We start from the raw sequence: 18,158 nt of genomic DNA on the forward strand, positions 1-18,158 counted from the left end.
GCTGGCTCGCTCCCAAATACTCGCTTTGTGCCAGTATATTGCTAAGCGTTTTATTAAGATCGTTCACCTTTGTACCTCACTGCTTTCCCATCCCATGCTTACCCCCTTCTTTTCCTTTAAGCTTTTTTTTTTTTCGTCCCCGCACTCTCCTTGTCACAGGTAGACTTGAGTCTTGGCTTAAGCAGGGAGGCTCTCTCCTGGTGGCTCCCTGACAGAACACAGGAAGCTTTGCCTGCATCCCCACCCGCCAGCCCCCACCTGCCAGCCCCCACCTGCCAGCCCCCACCTGCCAGCCCCCACCTGCCAGCCCCCACCTGCCAGCCCCCACCTGCCAGCCCCCAAGGTATAATTAGCCTTCCTTTTCTAGCTGCTAGGACTAGGCTAGCTGGACTGGCTGGACTTGGGGAGGTGACAGAGCAGATTTAACCAGTACTCACCGCCTTTGGGGACTTTTTGGCTCGGCTCCAGAGCTGTTCTTGAACGTTTTTTCAGGCTTTAAGATAAAAAGGGAAAGCGTTGACACGGGTGGTGCGGAATCTGAGACACCTCCTTTGATTTGAGTCCCAAATGAACAACTATAAAAATGTGTTGATTTTTGCCCCCAAAATAACTAGCTCAAACTGCCCTTTTCTTCCTTAGCAAATCTTCCTCCACACTTCAAAGGCTCCAAAAAATTTTCACCTTCCTTGGAAAGCCTTCCCTGCTTAATTTTCCAAACTAGAATTAAAACTGCACAACAGGCTGCAGGCGTGTGTCTTACTTTCAGGCCTGTTCTCCCCTCGAGGTCAGACACCATGTTTGCACCCCTAGATGGCAGGCTCCTAGTAGACCCTTGGTAAATACTGAAGTCCCCCTGCTCCTGGTTCTTACTCCAAGGGTGATGTACTCTTGCTGTCCTAAGGTTAGTCTCCTGTGTCCTTCAGTTTCTCTTTGCTGTCCCTCCGTTTAGATTTATCTTCTGATTATCCCCACTCGGCCTTAGTCTACCCTTTTGTTTTTAAAATTTTGCAGATAATGGTCTTGCATCTAGGCATCTTCCCTACAGTGGAGCTGATTTGTGCTTCTTTAGCCTACAGGGAAGTTCTTATTTTATGACCGCAGGAGAGCACTGAGGCTTATGACATTTTAGCCTGTACTAAAGTCCATGTGAGATGCATTTTTTTCATTCTTTTGCTTTGTGTGGCTTATTACCCTAGGTGACATCAGCATGGTTATAGTTTTTATTGTAAATCAATACATGGTATTTATAATAAAAATTAATATTCACAAGACCCCTTTGGGGACAGCAGATATGCATAGAGTTTTTCTTCATAAATGAAGCTGCCGCTGCTTTTGTTTGGTTGGTTTGGTTTTTGAATTTATTTATTTGTGCCCATGCCTGTATTAGATCACATGTGCTCCGCAGCATGCACGCGGGGGTTAGAGGACAATTTTGGAGAGTCAGTTCTTCTACTCTGCGGGTCCTGGGGTTTGAAATCAGGTCATCAGGACTGGGGGAAAGGGCCTTTAACAGCTGAGCCATTTTGCCAGCCCGATTATTTTATTTATTTATTTTTTTATAGTGCCTCATTTCATAGGCCACTCTAGCCTCAAACTCATGATCTTTTGACCTCAGCCTCTGGAATACTGGGATTTCAGACACATGCCACCACACTTGACTTAATAAAGTTGTTTTCAAGTTTATTTATGGGGGGGCTTGCTTGCTATGCTGTGCACGTGGAAGTCAGAGGACATCTTTGCAGAGTCAGTTCTAGCCACTCACTTTTATATGGGTTTCAGGGATTGAATTCAAGGTGCCAGGCAAGCATCTTTAGCTACCGAAAGACTCTAATCAAACTTCTTAATTAATTATTTGAAATGATTTCCTGATTTTACAGCGAACTATTATTGTGTATAAGGTATGGTACTGGCTATTGTGGAAGATTCAGAACTAAATAAACCATGATTCCCTTTCAAGCAGTTTACTAGCTGACTAGGGAACACTATTTAACTGTGACATACCTAAAAATTGCTACATTAGATTATAAGCAAAGCAATATGAGAATATAATGAACTGATAGTTCGATGTGGGAATTGTTCATTTTTCTGAGATGGGGTCTCTTGTATCCCAGTCTGGCCTTAACTCCTGATCCTCCTGTCTCTGTCTAAGTGCTGGGCTTCTGGCATGTGCCACCACACCCAGTTTGGAAAATACCATAAAATTATATTCAGTCTGCAAACAGGCATTGGTCTTCCCAATTGTCTCACTTGCTAGACAGTTTCCTGAGAACTGAATTTGTCCAAGGTTAGAAAACAGTCCAGGCTTTCTATTCATTAAGAATTTGCCAGGACTGAGGGGCTAAGTCGGTGGTAGAGAACATGACTAGTGCATGTGAGGCCTTGGAAATCATTCCCAGAACCTTTTTTTTTTTTTTTTTAATTACCAGTGTTTCTTCTTGGTGTGAAGAAATTAACCAGCAGCTCTTAAAATTCCAGGTCTGTGCTTTGCTCAAGGAGTAGAGGAGATAAATGTTTTCATGGCTGTAGGGAGAAGATAAATGTTCCCGACCCCTGAGGACAGTGTACAGATATTGTTCAGGCGTTTCAGTAGAGGGATTGGGTGTGGTGTGGACTTCGGGGAAGAGACCGGAGGAGTAGTGTGCACAACAACAGTGAGAGCACTTCTATTCTAGGGAGGAATTGGGGTTTTCAGAGCTTGACAGATTGATAGTGTCAGAACTGAAAGGACAAGGAAAGCATTTTGAAAGTCTGGGTGATAAGATAACAGTGTCTGCCTTGGTTAAAGGGGGATGTAACAAAACCAAAAAACCCGGCTTGGTTGTATTAGAACCACGGTTCTCTTTTTTAAAAAAAATTTATTTAATTAACATTTTTTTTATTTAGTTCACATACTGACTTCAAATTTCCCTCCCTCCTCTCCTCCCATTCCCTTCCCCCGCAATGCCATCTACACCCCTCCCTATCTACTTCTCCATTAAGAAAGGGGCAGAGCCAGGCAGTGGTGGCACACGCATTTAATCCCAGCACTCAGGAGGCAGAGATAGGCCAGATCTCTGTGAGTTAGAGTCCAACCTGGTCTACAGAGTGAGTTTCTGAACAGATTCCATAGCTACACAGAGAAATTCTGTCACGAAAAAATGGGGAGAGGGGCAGGCCTGCCATGGCTTGAATAAAGCCTGGCACATCAAGTTGACGCAGGGCAGAGCTCCTCCCTCTGCATCAAGGCTGAGCGAGGTAACTGGCATGCAGGCAAATGGATGGATCTAGAAAATAATCATCCTGAGTGAGGTCACCCAGACCCGGGAAGACAAACATGATATGTACTAACTCAGAACCGTAGTTCTTAACCTCTACTGTGCATCAGTCAACCAGACAGCTATTAGCACATCGCTTGCTTCCAGAGTTTGGGATTCAGTAGGTCTTAGCGGGCCTGAGAACTGGCAGTTCTTACACATTCCCAGACCATGTTGATTCTCCTAGTCTGAGGGCCACACTTTGAAAACCACTAGATGAGAATGTTAAAAAGCTAGTCAGCAAATGTCAAAGAACTTGTTCCAGAGAGGGAGAGAGAGAGAGACTGACTGTGTGTTACTGGCATAGGTCAGTTCTGAAAAAAATACATATAACACCATAATAGTCACTTCAAGAAATGGGATGTAGGCGCCTGGGGAATTGAGTCTTGAAATGTATACCTTTGTATGTTATTTTTACATTGTACATGTATTGCTTTTGTATTTTAAAAAGGAAAGAAAATGAGACCTTCTTGAAGATTCATATTAAAATATTTATGGATTTTTAAAAAAATCTTGATAAAGCGATCTAGTCATACAACAAATATTTTTAGCACCTGCTCTATGGCAGATGCTGGTAGCTTCTGGAAATACAAATCGTTTGCTAAAGCTTGGAGTCTGGTGATAGGGCTCTGCAACCACTCCAGTTAGTATCTCATGTGAGCTCCCTGGGAGCAGGGGTCAGGGCCTAGCTGATAATAGATACCTGATAAATGATGAATGCCGTGATCAAATCCAGGCAAGAAATGAGGACGATAGAAAAGAAAAGACCAAATGGAAGGTTTGTTTTTGTTTGTTGTTCGCTGGGTTGCAGAAGTGGGGGGTAGGGTGTGTATATGTGGGGGGATGATAAGCCTAATAAGCAATATGAAAGGAACAGTATCAGGAAGGGCTCCAGGAGGTAGAAGCAGGAAGATCAAGAGTTGAAGGTATTCTTGGCTACGTAGCAAGTCTGAGGCCAACCTGGGCTACAGGAGACCATCTCAGAAAGGTGTGCCAGGGAGGAGAGGGGCCCTCTGAAGATTAATAATGCAAAGATTAATAATACTGCAGGTTTAATTCTGAAAAGATGTTGTCTATCCTGAGAAATTCCCTTTCCCCTCAAGAGACTGCTTGAGAACAACGCACAAAAACTTGCCAAGATTGAGAACACATATTTATAGGTTCCAGGGTTTACTTTGGTAGATGAAAAAAACCTTAGTTATAGTGCTAACTGTTGTATTTATAACAATAACCTATTATTTTGTCATTACTTTCCTCGTATTTATTCACATTAACTGTATATGGAGGACATTTTAAATAGAAAAATGAATTGCTTTGAACTGGGTATGTATCTCAGTAGTAGAGCCCATGCTTAGTATACCCCAGGCTCTAGGTTTGATCCCCAGTCTCCCTCCTCTAGAATGGTATTCTCTTTTTAAAAAAAAAAATCCTTTTTTTTTTTGTATAATTAGCCCAGCTTGACATATTATCAGTCCTAAGTAAATATTTGTTATCTCAGTAGTAGAGCCCATGCTTAGTATACCCCAGGCTCTAGGTTTGATCCCTAGTCTCCTTCCCCTAGAATGGTATTCTCTTTTACAAAAAAATCCTATGTTTTGTATAATTAGCCCATCTTAACATATTATCAGTCTAAGTAAATATTGTTGCTGGCTATAGAAGTGCACAGTGAAGGAAATGTGCCTTCTTTGCATTCTGAGTAGTATTCCATATAAACATTAATTATGGTATTGGGCATGCTATGCTATTAAATCTAATATGGGGTCATGTAGTGTGGAGCCGTTAGTCTCCCTGGCTATGTATAGAGGCTACTTTTTGTCTTTCCCAGAGACTTAATATAGTAAATTAAGATTAGTTTCCTGGGGCCAACAAACTGGCTTAGTGGGTAAAAGCTCTTGCTGCAAAATGGAGTTTGGTCCCTGGATCCCATGTAATGGTGAAAGGAGAAACTGACTCCACAAAGTTGTCTTCTGACCTCCATGTGCTTGCTGTCTCCACATCATAGACACATTCACATTCATAAATTTTTTAAATACATTAATTTCCTAAGTATAGAGGTAGCTTCCACCAAGCATTGACTATGTTATTTTATCAACCAATGCCCATAGTCTACAGTCTGAGTTTTTCAGTTGGTCAGGATTCAATTCCAAATACAGCATTCTTTATACTTCATCTCTTGACTCATTAAAACCTTTTGTTATATATTTTGTAGTATCTTTTTTCTTTTTTTGAGGCAGGGTTTCTCTGTAACTTTGGAGCCTGTCCTGGAACTCACTCTGTAGACCAGGCTGGCCTCAAATTCTCAGAAATCCACCTGCCTCTGCCTCCTGAATGCTGGGATTAAAAGCATGCATCAACACAACCTGGTTTTATGTAGTATCTTTAGGAAAGATGCTGTTTTGACTTTTAGGGAAATAGCTGTCATCTGGGGGTACTATCAGTGTGATGGTTTACAAACTTATAAACCAAATAAATTAGGATAAGGAAATCATGTAGATCATAAATGTATTATGAAATTGCATCCCAATTCTAGTTGCAATTCAAGATTTGAAATGATATCAGCTTCCCATTATTTCATAATTGTGATTTTTTTTGAGAAATAGCATTTGTTTCATAAAACAGACAATTTATTGGAAATGACAGTTTTGTTGGTTTATCCTTACAGTGCTTCTACATTTTTTAATTATTTATTTATTTTTATTTTATGTGCATTGGTGTGTACTGTCTGTGTGAGGGTGTTTGGAGTTACAGACATTCGTGAGCTGCATTATGGGTGCTGGAAATTGAACCCAGGTACTCTGGAAGAGCTGTCAGTGCTCTTAACCGCTGAGCCATCATCTCTCCAGTCCCATGCTTCTACATTTTTATACCTAAGGTTTCAGTTTGTGGTTAAAAAGTGAATGAGCCTCATGGTAAAACTCAGTGGTAGAGTCCTTGTTTAGTATGCATGAGGACTCAGTTTCAGAAAAGAAAGAGGAAAAAATTGAATACTTTCTTAAAATGATGAGAATTTAGCAGCAAGTCCATTGTGCATTAATCTTTAAAGCTTGACAGAGAGAAGAGGAAGATTAGTTTATTGTCTCTTCCTGAAGTTGAGAAGCTCAGGGTGGGGGCGGGGGCGGGGGCAGAGCTCCTCCCAAGTCTTCAGCCTTGGAAGATGCTGCTGTGTTGAGATGGAGATGTGTTGACCATAACATAACTTGGGTCCTTAGACCTCCCACAAGTAGATTGCTTTTCCAGTAACCTCAGGTGGGTGTTAGTCTATTCCTTGAAATAATAGTCAAAGTTTGTATATTGCTTTTCTGTTTTCAAAATTTGCTGATCATTACATTCCTAATAGGCTTTTGAAATGTCTTATTTTTCTATTGCTGTGATAAGACACCATGAGCAAGGCAATTTATAGATGAAAGAGTTAATTTGGGGCTTATAGTTTCAGAGGGTTAAAATCCATGACCATCATGGCGGGAGCATGGCAGCAGTCAGGCAGGCATGATGCTCATATCTCATCTCATCTCAGCAGATGAGAACTCATATTTTGAGTCACAGCCAGGAGAGGAGGCAGGGTGAACTAACTGGGAATGTTGTGGGTCTTTGAAACCTCTAAGCTCCAATGACAAATCCCCTTATCCTTCCCAAACAGTTCCACCAACTGGGGACCAAGTGTTCAAATATATGAGCTAATGGTGGCCATTTTCATTCAATCCACCACAGAAACCAAACCTAAAAAAATAAAGAATGAGCAAACAGAAAAAAAACGTTGTTAATTAGAGACTTGTCCAAGATCTAGATGCGGAATGCTAGCATTCAAATCTTTGCTCTACTGGCTTGCCAACTGTGTGACTTTTGGCAAATTACAAAACCAAACTGTGCCTCAGTTTCTTCGTCTGTAAAAGGGACAGGACTACACTGCCTAGCTTATAAGTGTTGTAACATAACTTGAAATAATGAATGGATAAAATGCCTATCCTGGTACCTGACTTAGGGTAAGCACTCAGTAACCGTGGCAGGTATGAACATGCCGTACTGTTGTTAGGGCTCCTGTTTGTCACTTACCCCATTCAGACTGTAGAAAGGAACACATTGTTTTCAGAGATTCTGCTCTCAGCTGGTAAGAACCCGGAGCTCTTCCAAGCTCTGTACCAGGGCCTTGCCAGCAGTAGCCTCCCTAGTGTCTTGAGCTGCATCCTTCAGAGTGGAAGGCAGAAGGGTGTGCTTTTGGTGCTGGAGTTGCTTTAGATAAGCTCTGTGTTAGAAAACTCTTGGTTGGTTGGGAGTCTGTAATTAACAAAATCTCTCTATGGGGATTGCTTTGTTCTAGCCCTTATCTGTACCAAGACCCTGGAATGAATAAAATGAATACATAGGGATTTGCAGTTTGGCAGTCTCTGCAAAACTATTTACCACCTGCTGCCAGAACCCAAGGATGACTTAGCAAAAGGGGGGTGGTCTGTTGTCAGGGGCGTGGCTGTCCCTTATCCATGGCCGAGGAGAATCAAGGGTGTTTCCTGTTAGAATGAAGATCTATGAATATACCTCAGCAGCTGCATCTGACCCTCACTCCCCTCCTTTGCTTTTGTAGCAAGGAAGGTAGCTTGTGGAACTATTTCTTTCTGTAAAGAGATATCCAGATTTTCATTTGTGCAGGGACAAGTCTGTGAGCTAGATTTTAAAAGGTCTATTTGTTCCATGGAGTTGGTTTGTTTATTTGTCTTCCCAGGCTGTCTCTTGAGATCCTTTGCTCTATAAAGGGCCCCTAGGGAACAGCGGTGAAACCAACATCCATTACCCTCGATGCTTGGGAGGATGCTTAAGTCAATGGTTTTATGATTAGATTAATTCAGGCTTTAAGCCTGACAGAGCTTAAGAGCCAAGTCATCACATAATTGTGTTTCTTATAGATGGAAGTGTGGAATGTAGCCCAGTGTCCTGGAATAGCTTCCAGAATCTGGGCTTGGTGTCCAAACAGTGGTCTCGGCCCCATTGGTGTGTGGATCTAGTCAAATGGTCTCAGCCCCATTGGTGTGTGCATCTAGTCAAATGGTCTTAGCCCCATTGGTGTGTGGATTTAGTCAGATCACTTAAATTTTCTGTCTCTTCTATATTGAAGGAAAAGGACACTGCTGGAGACCAGTGCTTCTTAGCCTTAGTTGTATTTAAGAACTACCCACGGACCTTTAAAAACAACGCCCAAGTCCTGCCCCAACCAGCTAAAATGGTCTTTAGGATTGAGGTCTTGTATTGATATTCTTTAAAGCTTCAAGGTCCAGGTGTAGCTAAGAAAACTATAGACAAGATGATCAAGGATTTTGTTGCTTTTAATTTAAATGTTTTAATTTATGAGAATTTCATACACAAGTACTGTATTTACATAACGTCCTCCCTCTTTTTCCCTCCAGATCCTCCTATGTCTTCCCCCAACTCCTTATCAAATTTTTGGCCTCTTCTATTATTATTATTAAATATCTTTAAATACACAACACACAACCTAGTTGGTCCATTTAGTGTTGTTCATATGTATATGGGTTTGGGCTGACCATTTTAGATTGAATAATTTATCAGGGAGTTTGTTCCTGGAGAAAATTGATTGTCCCTCTATCAGCTCTTCATCTAGTGTGGGCCTTGTGAGATTCCCCCCCCCCCCCCCCCCCCCGCCGTCTACATTAACATGTCAACTGGTGTTGTCGTTATACAGGTCTTGTTTAGGCAACCATATTATTGAGACTTCATGGGCACACCTTCCCTGTCTAGAAGATACTACCTAGCAGCAGGGATCCTGGTTGTTTGACTCTTTCTTAGTCTTTCTGCCACCTCTTTGGTAATGTTCCTTGAGTCTTGGATGTAGAAGTTGCACTGTAGATGTATTGATTGGAGCTGAGCATCATACAGTCAGTTGTTCTCTGCATTTTGTCCAGTTGTGAATTTATTTATTTATTTGGTTTTGCTTGTTTTCTGAGACAGAGTTTCACAGAATAGACCATGGTATCCTTGTTAGATTCACCTGCCTGTGCTGGGATTAAAGGCGTGTGTCACTACACCCACCAGATTTCCTTTGTTCCCTTCCTTTCCTTAAAATAATGTATTTGGGGAACTGAAGAGATCGCTCAGTGGTTAATCAATCGCACCTGCTGTTCTTGCAGAGGACCTGAATTGAATTCCCTGAACCTACACCAGGCAGCTCACAACTGCCTGGAACTCAGTTGCTGGAGATCCACTGTTGTCTTCTGGTCTCCACCGGCACCTGCAAGCACATGGGCATACCAACACATACATACACATAAATAAAAGTAAAATGTTGAAAAATAAAACAACTTCCTTTTTAACTTTTTCTTTTCTTTTTTTTTTAAATATTTATTTATTTGTTATGTATACAATATTCTGTCTGTGTGTATGTCTGTAGGCCAGAAGAGGGCACCAGACCTCATTACAGATGGTTGTGAGCCACCATGTGGTTGCCGGGAATTGAACTCAGGACCTTTGGAAGAGCAGGCAATGCTCTTAACCTCTGAGCCATCTCTCCAGCCCCCCCCCCTTTTTAACTTTTTATTTAAAAATAAAAATGTTTATATGTTTGAGTGTTTTGTTTGCATGTATGTATGTGTCAGAAGAGTGCTGGATTTATTGGAACTGGAGTTAGGGACTATTGTAAGCTGCTGTGCAGATACTGGGCATTAAACCAGGGTCCTATGGAGGAGCAGCCAGTGCTCTTAACCATTAAGTCTAATAGATGTAGATTTCTATAACAGTTTCCATCTTTTCTGTCTGATGCAAAAAAAAAAAACTTCTTTGATAAGGGCTGAGAACTGTACTTACCTATGTTTTTTGACTGGGAAGTTGAGGCCATTAATATATAAAGTTATTATTGAAAGGTGTATGTTATTTCTGTTACTCTGTTATCGTTTGGTTTGCTGGGTTTTTGCTGTTTCTTTTCCTGTCTTGTATTTCAGTGATCATAGCTTCATTTGTTCTCTTCCTATGGGCTTTTGGCTATGCTTATTTTTCTCTTCAGTCTGAAGTATTGCTTCTGGTATTCTCTGTAGAGCTGGTGTGGCAGACATGAATTCTTTTACACTGTTTGTATCGTGGAAAGTTTTCTTTTTCCTTCACCTACAGCAGCTAGATTTTCTGGGTGCAGTTATCTAGGCTGGCATCTGTGGTCTTTTAGAATTTAAAGCACATTGCTTCAGGCTCTTTTGGCTTTTAAAGTCTCTACTGAGAAATCAGCTGTTATTCTAGTGTGTTTGTTTTCATATGTAACTTGTGATTTTTCTCTTGTAGCTTTCAATACTTTTTCTTTGTTCTGTATATTTAGTGTTTTAGCTATAATATGCTGTGGGGAATTTCTTTTCTACTCCTGTCTATGGTGTCGTTGGCTTCTTACATGTCTTCCTTTCTTAGGGGAAGTTTTCCTCTCTGATCTTGTTGAAGAACTGGTCTATGCCATTGACCTGAGATTCTTCCTTCTTCGATGCCTATAATCCAAAGATTTGGTCTTTTCATAGTGTTGAAAAGTTCCTGCATGTTTCTGCCATGTTTTGTTTTGTTTTCATATTATTTGTTTGAATGGTCTAATTCATCTACTTTTTTTTTTAAATTTTTTAAAGATTTTTTTTATTTATTATGTACACAGCGTTCAGCCTCCATGCCTGCAGGCCAGAAGAGGGCACCAGATCTCATTACAGATGGTTGTGAGCCACCATGTGGTTGCTGGGAATTGAACTCAAGACCTCTGGAAGAGCAGTCAGTGCTCTTAACCTCTGAGCCATCTCTCCAGCCCTCTAATTCATCTCCTTTATCTCAATAAAATGGAACTGAAAAACTCAATAATCCAATTAGAGAACTCAGAAGTTCACTATGTGGTTGTGGCTAGTTTGGAACTCACTATATAGAAAAAGTTGGTGTCAAACTGACTTCAAGTGGTCTTTCAAATGGTGAGATTAAAGGCTTGTCCACATCTGGCAAAGATGACGAAGTTTCAAACAATTGATAAAGCTAAGCTTCTGTATCATTCTTCTTAGAAACCATCAGTGTTGTCCGTACAATATAAAGTGGTCTGTGTCTCTTGGTTCTGACTCAGTTTCCTTTACAACTTGTCTGCTTTCAAAGCTATGGTATTGTATTATGTGGTCCACTTTTTTCTTGCCTTGAGGGCTTCACTTGGAATGCTCCTGCACTCCAGTTATTCAAGCATATCATGTCAGGGCTATCATTCTCACCTCCTTTGGGACTCTCTTGGCCATCCTAGCCCTTAGTTATCTCACATGTGCACTGGGGAAGCTTCTTTTAGCTCTGAAGCTATGCTCGAAACACTAGATGTGGTGCACGATAACCTAAGCGACTCCCTTTCTTCTTGGTAAGATGGTGAAACTTGCATGCTATTAAACATGTATGTTATTTCTTGTGTTGTCGATACTCATTATATGTTGTAAGTTAATTGATGGATAGATCTTTTCTAGCTGTCACCTTCGGTCCAATAGGAGCTCTTAGCTCTTGACAAAGTGGAACATTTTCCAGCAAATCTCTGCCCGCTCATCTCGTCTTTAAGGTGGTCTCCCTTCCTGATACTTTTTTTTTTTAATTCTGTCATTCCCACACATAGAATGCTTTGTTCGTTCAGACAAGGTCTTTCTATGTAGTCCTAACTCTCCTAGAGCTTGCTATGTAGACCAGGCTGGCCTCCAACTCAGAGATCTGTCTGCTTCTGCTTCAAGTGCTGGGATTAAAGGTGTGCACCACATTTATATGTACTTGAAAGTACAGATTACTTTCTTCATGAAACTTTCTCAGTAACCACAACCTTTATTGATTATCCTTTGTCTTAAACCTGTGTAACTTAGGGTAGCTATTTTTCTTTCCTTTTCTTTTCTTTTTTCCTTTCTTTCTTCTTTCTTTTTCTTTTTGGTTTTTCAAGATAGGGTTTCTCTGTAGCTTTGGAGCCTGTCCTAGAACTAGCTTTTGTAGACCAGGCTGGTCTCGAACTCACAGAGATCCTCCTGCCTCTGTGCTGGGATTAAAGGTGTGCACCACCACCACCTGGGCTTTCTTTCTTTTTATTTTTGTTTTTATTTTTCAAGGTAGGGTTTCTCTGTGTAGCCCTGACTGTCCTGGAACTCCATCTGTAGACCAGGCTGGCCCCAAACTCAGAAATTTGTCCGCCTCCATCTCCTAAATGCTGGGATTAAAGGTGTGTGCTGCCATCCCCCAGCTAGGGTAGTTTTCTTAACTGAATGAATATGCTCTACAGAGGTTGTTTGGCATTGAATGGAGGCAGTTTTGTTTGGTAAAGCTATTGGAGGATAGTGCTATTTCCATCTAGTTGTAAATGTCTGGGATATTACTAAATAAACATGGTAGTGCATAGAGTACATCTCCCAACACTGTCTTTGTCTGCGATGATCAGTGAAGCAGTGTGTGAGACCCGGCATAGAGTCAACATCTGCACTCGGAAAACTTGAGTTTCAATTCCAGCTGAGCCATTTATTGGTGACAGTAGTTTAGTTGATCTGTTTGTCTTCTTAAGCCTCAGTTTTTTTCATCTTTGTAATAGCAACGATTCCAGTACATCTACTTTTCACTGTGATAATCCACTGAGCTACTAGGGGAGAGAGAGAATGAATGCTTGAGTCTGCATGCTATTCCCGTGCTCTGGCCAATCCTGTGGGTGCTTCCTGCCTCTTTTTGCTGTAACTACTTCAGGATTAGCTGCAGCTGGCTCCTTCCAGTTCATTCTCCTTCCGTGTGCCTGTGCTTGCTTCCTGCCTTCTGTTCTGGTAATCTGTCTACAATCTTGCCAAAACCCAGTGATTGGCTTTGTCCCTAGATACAAATGAGTATCTTGGTATCAGTATGTCCAGACAGAGCCAAAGATAACAAATTACCTCGCTCATGGAAGAATGCTATGGAATAAGACAGGACTTTATTTCTGCCTTAAAAAAAAATGTTTTTAAGCACTGAAAATTTCACAGCACAGACTCCCATGTCCCTTTGAGTCAGATCAAATATACCTGCCTTCTTTGCTGAGTGACTTTTACCAAGTTCTTGATTCATACTAGGTTGCTACTTGGTTGACCTCTTAGAATTCCAGTAAACTATGAAATATAAGGTGAGCCCTTACCCTGAGGAAAATATGAAGTACCTCATTTATAGAGAAGTCAGAATGTCAGTCCTGTCCAGGACCCAGAAAGATTATTCTTCCCAACTTCTTTCCTTTACAGAAAGAGAAACTGAGACCCTGACAGGAAAAATGTTTTGCCCAGCGTCACCCAACCAGTTATGAGCCTGCCTAGGTCTGAAGTACACCCTGATGTCCTTATGGGTTCTCTCGGACTGGAAATGCCCCAGGCTTCTACTTTCTGAGTGGAAAAGGCATGGCTTTTTCATCTCTGGACTTTACTTGTGATGCTAGGAATAAAAGCTGGTGCCTCACACATGCTGGATAACCACCATGATTCAACGTGCTTAGACCAGTGTGCTCTGCAGAGACCTAGTAGCCTCACTGACACTCAGCAGAGCTTCTGTGCCTTTCTGGTTTCTTTTCAGAAATTTGCTGCACTAGTTAACAGTCTCAAGACCTTTCTTCTCTAGTGCTTGCTGTGTGTGTCTCCAGGCCTTCTAGTAGCATTTTCTCTTGCTCTTCAGTTTAGAAGCAGCAGTTTCCAACTTTCCAAAAGATGATCTACAGAGTCCTGGGCTTTTCAGAAAAGGTGACTGAACTTCATTTTTCCTAAATTTCTTTGTTTTTGTTTCTGAGACAACATTTTTATATAGTCTCAGCTGATCTTAAGCTCCCAGCATCCTCCTGCTTCAGCCTCTCTAGTGCTGGTATTACAGCACGCCTGACTCTCCCTAGGTTTTGATAGCCTTATGTTCTCTGCAAGAAGATAAAGGCCCTTTCACTCCTCAGCTTCTTCCCTCCCTTTTCAACACTGGACAGTTTTCTTCCCTTGCTGTGTAAACCTCTTTTCCCTGACTTCTTTGATGCTGTGTTTCTGCTTTTCCTCCAGCGCCTTTGAAGGTTTCCTTTATTTGCCAGTGGTTCTACTCTCATCACTCACTTGTCCTTCTGAAGGACCTGTGGATTCATTTCCCTAAATCTCACTCTTTCTTGAACTCAGGTCTCTCTGATTCCTGACTTTAACTGAAATTGGGTCATCATTCTTTTATCTCCCTAACCAGAAACTTTGACAAAATCCTGTCTCTTCCGTGACCTTGTTCTATTTTAAAATCAACTTTTAAGCCGGGCGGTGGTGGCGCACGCCTTTAATCCCAGCACTCGGGAGGCAGAGGCAGGCGGATCTCTGTGAGTTCGAGACCAGCCTGGTCTACAAGAGCTAGTTCCAGGACAGGCTCCAAAACCACAGAGAAACCCTGTCTCGAAAAACCAAAAAAAAAAAAAAAAAAAAAATCAACTTTTAATTTCCACGTTATTTTATGCTTATTTTTTAGTGGTGCTGAGGTGCAGCCCCTGTGTATGTCAGCCCGGTGCTCTACCACTGAGCGTTCCTAGTCCATCCTTTACTCCTTACATCTGTAGTTCCAGCTGCTTGACAGACTGCTGTCTTTCAGCTGAGTTCCTAAAACCGTTCTTCTAGTTGATCTGTCCTGTGGAGTCTTTTTAAAATCCATATAGTTTATTATATAAGGAATACTGACTATATTCTTTTTGGAAGATGACAGGATGAAAATAATAGAGTCTTCTCCATCTCACCATCTCTAGTGAAGATGTTAGTGATGCTCCTTCAGCCTCATCTCAGGTGATCTCCAGTCCTTAGTGATGGATCATGCACGAGACTGTTATCCCTCAAAACTGAGAAAAGCCCAGTAGAGTGTACATTAAAGGTTGAAGCACACTATTTTAAGAAGTAGCCCTTGTTTCTAAAACTGGCTACCAAGAAATAGCTGGAATTTAATTCCTGACTTATTTCATAGTCTCCTTGCCCTTAATTAGCTACTGAGAGAGTGAGTTCTTACCCTGGTGTGATGACTCAAACCTCCATTTCCAAGGGCTCTGAGTCATTGTTGGTATGTATAGGATTACTTTAGACTTCCATCGACTTTACCTCAAGGCGTGCCACGGTGTGGGTGGAGAGGAAGGAACTGATCCAAATTTCCATAACCAGCTGGTGGGGCCTGGTATAGACATTATTATATAGTGGAGAAAGAAAAAAAGAAGTCAGGGGGCTGGAGAGATGGCTCAGTGGTTAAGAGCATTGCCTGCTCTTCCAAAGGTCCTGAGTTCAATTCCCAGCAACCACATGGTGGCTCACAACCATCTGTAATGAGGTCTGGTGCCCTCTTCTGGCCTGTAGGCATACACACAGATAGAGTACTGTATACATAATAAATAAAAAAATATTTAAAAAAAAAAAAAAAAAAAAAGAAAAAAAGAAGTCATTTCCTTATTTCTTACACGCATAATTTCAGAAAACTGGTCCAAGCCTAAACTTCTCATTTATAAAGTAACGAAGATGCCCTCCTGTGAAGACTGATGTGAGAGCTAAACAGAAGATGCTTAGAGAACACGTGGCATGGAGTTGGTGCCTACTTTTGCCCCTTTCCTTTTCCTTTAGTTGAAGGTGCCTGGGTTTTATAACTCTTCTGACTTCCTCTTAAGACTAGGATGAAATCAAACATTTGTTGCCTACTGTAGCTTATGAAATCTTTACCAGTCTTTTGAAAACATCAGTACCTTTTTGTGCCAGGATGGGACCTGGCAGCAGATCCCGGAACTGCAGGCTGCAGATCCCCAGGAGGGAGCCAGTCTGTGCAGTGGAGGGATCTGGAGATGGAGTTTTCCACCATGTGATCTTAGTCTTCTTATAGATATTATAAAACTGCTCACTGGCAAAGGCTCAAGATGGCAGGAACTGAGAAGAAAGAATGTACTAGGTCCCATCATATATGGAAGGTAAATGCTCCTGTCTTCTTACCAATTTCTAAATAACCCTGGAACAGCTCCAGCATTCCTCCCTTAGTCTGCCCAGCTAGGGGGACAGTCTTCTGTAGTTTGTAGTGTATACTGGCACAGGCATCTCATTTTCTCTTATTGTAGAAGCAGGAGATGGGCAGGCATGGTGATACTTGCCTGTAGTCCCGCCACTTAGAAGCAGAACGATGAGTAGTTCAAAGACAGCCTCAGGTACTTAACAAGTTTGGGGCTAGCCTGGACTATATGAAACCCTGCCTTGGAAAATAAACAAAAAATGCAGGGGAGCAGTAAGTGGATGTCTTGGTTTTGGACCTGAGGTTCCCTGACAGACCCACTCTGTGCTTTCTTGTGAGTGAATTGAACTAGGAAATAAAGCAGGTAACACGGAAAACACAATATCAGGAAATCACTGTTTTACATGGGGAAAAAAAAAAAGAACATCATGGGAACAAATTAAAATTGGTGTTTATTTTGAGACAGGTCCTTCCTGTGAAGCCTAGGATGGTGTCAAACTTTCAGTTCTCCTGTCTCTGCCTTGCTAGTGGTGGTAAAATGTTTATCTTTAGATGGAAGACCTGTACGTAAAGTATCTTTTCATTATTCTATTATTTTCACTTGGTCTGAATGATCATATAAAGTCCAAGTGAAAGGCAACCACAGATTGTTGTATGATTAATAAACGCAAATTGAGAAAATCTCAGGCAATTTTTTTTTTCAGAGCTGGAGATTAAACCCAGGGACACATTGTGCTAGAAAAGTAGCTACACCTTCTGAGCTTTGAGTTTCTGTCTGTCCCTTGGGCTCTTGTCATGCTGGACAGAGGCAGCAAACCTCAGCACCGGTCATGTGAGCATGGGAACAGCAGCAGGTACACTGCAGTGTACTGCATTGCTAAGCTGTGGTGTTTAGTAGCAGAGTGGTAGTCAATCATTTGTCTGATTTTAGTTCACAGTGGGTTTAATCAGATCTAATTCCATCATGGGTCTGAGGCCTTCTTAATTCTCACCAATTAGAAGCAATTGCTTCCACTTGGAACTCTGTCTCTTATTGTTATTTATCAACTTATAGACCATTGTCATCTCTGCTCTCGTTCTCTTCTGATCTTTCCCAGTGTTTTGTACAATAGGTCCCCACTAAGTGATGTTGAGTATCTACATCCCAAACTTATTGAATTAACATTTTTCCCGACTTGATGGGTCCAGGGACAAGACAGAAGGAAGAAAGTCTGGAGCTTTGAAGTCGATGAGAATCCTGTGCCTTGCAGTACCCAGTGTTTGCAGTCCATCCATGACTGTATGGTGGGGCGAAGGAAAGCTTTCTGGCTAGCTACCTTACCTCCCTCTAGCCAGCTTCCTTTCTTTGAACTCCACCGTCTGTTCTCTCTTTACTAGTTACCTGTTGCTATATAACATATCACTTCAAAACAAAGTTATTTATTATCTTTTATAGTTTCTTGGGCCAGGAACACAGAAACTGACTTGGCAGAGTGGTTCTGGCCAATGTCTCATGTGGTTGCTGTCAGATGTTTCTATGACTTAGACATCTAAATTCTTGACTGTAGCTTTGAGATTCATTTGCAAGATCACTCACATGGCTAGCAGGTTGGTACTGTTGTGCTAATCTCCTCCACATGGACCTCCAGAGGTCTGTGTGTGCCCTCACAATGTACTGGTTTTCTTCCTTGGCAATAGAAGCTCAACATCACAGAAACTATAATGTCCATGTAATGGAACTCTAAAAAGTCACATTTTATTAATTCTCTTATGTTCTTTGTTTTGTTTCATTTTGGGTTTTTTGGTTTTTTTTTTTTTTTTTAAGACAGGGTTTCTCTGTTTAACAGCCCTAGCTGTCCTAGAACTAGCTCTTGTAGACCAGGCTGGCCTTGAACTCAGAGATCTGCCTGCCTCTACCTCCCGAGTGCTGAGATTACAGGTGTGCACCAT

At 41.5% G+C, this 18,158-nt stretch overlaps 1 protein-coding gene across 3 annotated transcripts in view; it reads left to right on the forward strand.

The window, feature by feature from the left end:
• Ndrg3 (NDRG family member 3) overlaps window positions 1–18,158 on the forward strand; it is a 66,517-nt gene that overhangs the window by 804 nt on the left and 47,555 nt on the right. The gene's annotated exons all lie outside the window — the stretch shown is intronic.

This window comes from Microtus oregoni, unplaced genomic scaffold (genome assembly GCF_018167655.1).
Source record: "Microtus oregoni isolate MIOR12 unplaced genomic scaffold, Mior012 000020F_ref0000438, whole genome shotgun sequence".
NCBI lineage: Eukaryota > Metazoa > Chordata > Mammalia > Rodentia > Cricetidae > Microtus > Microtus oregoni.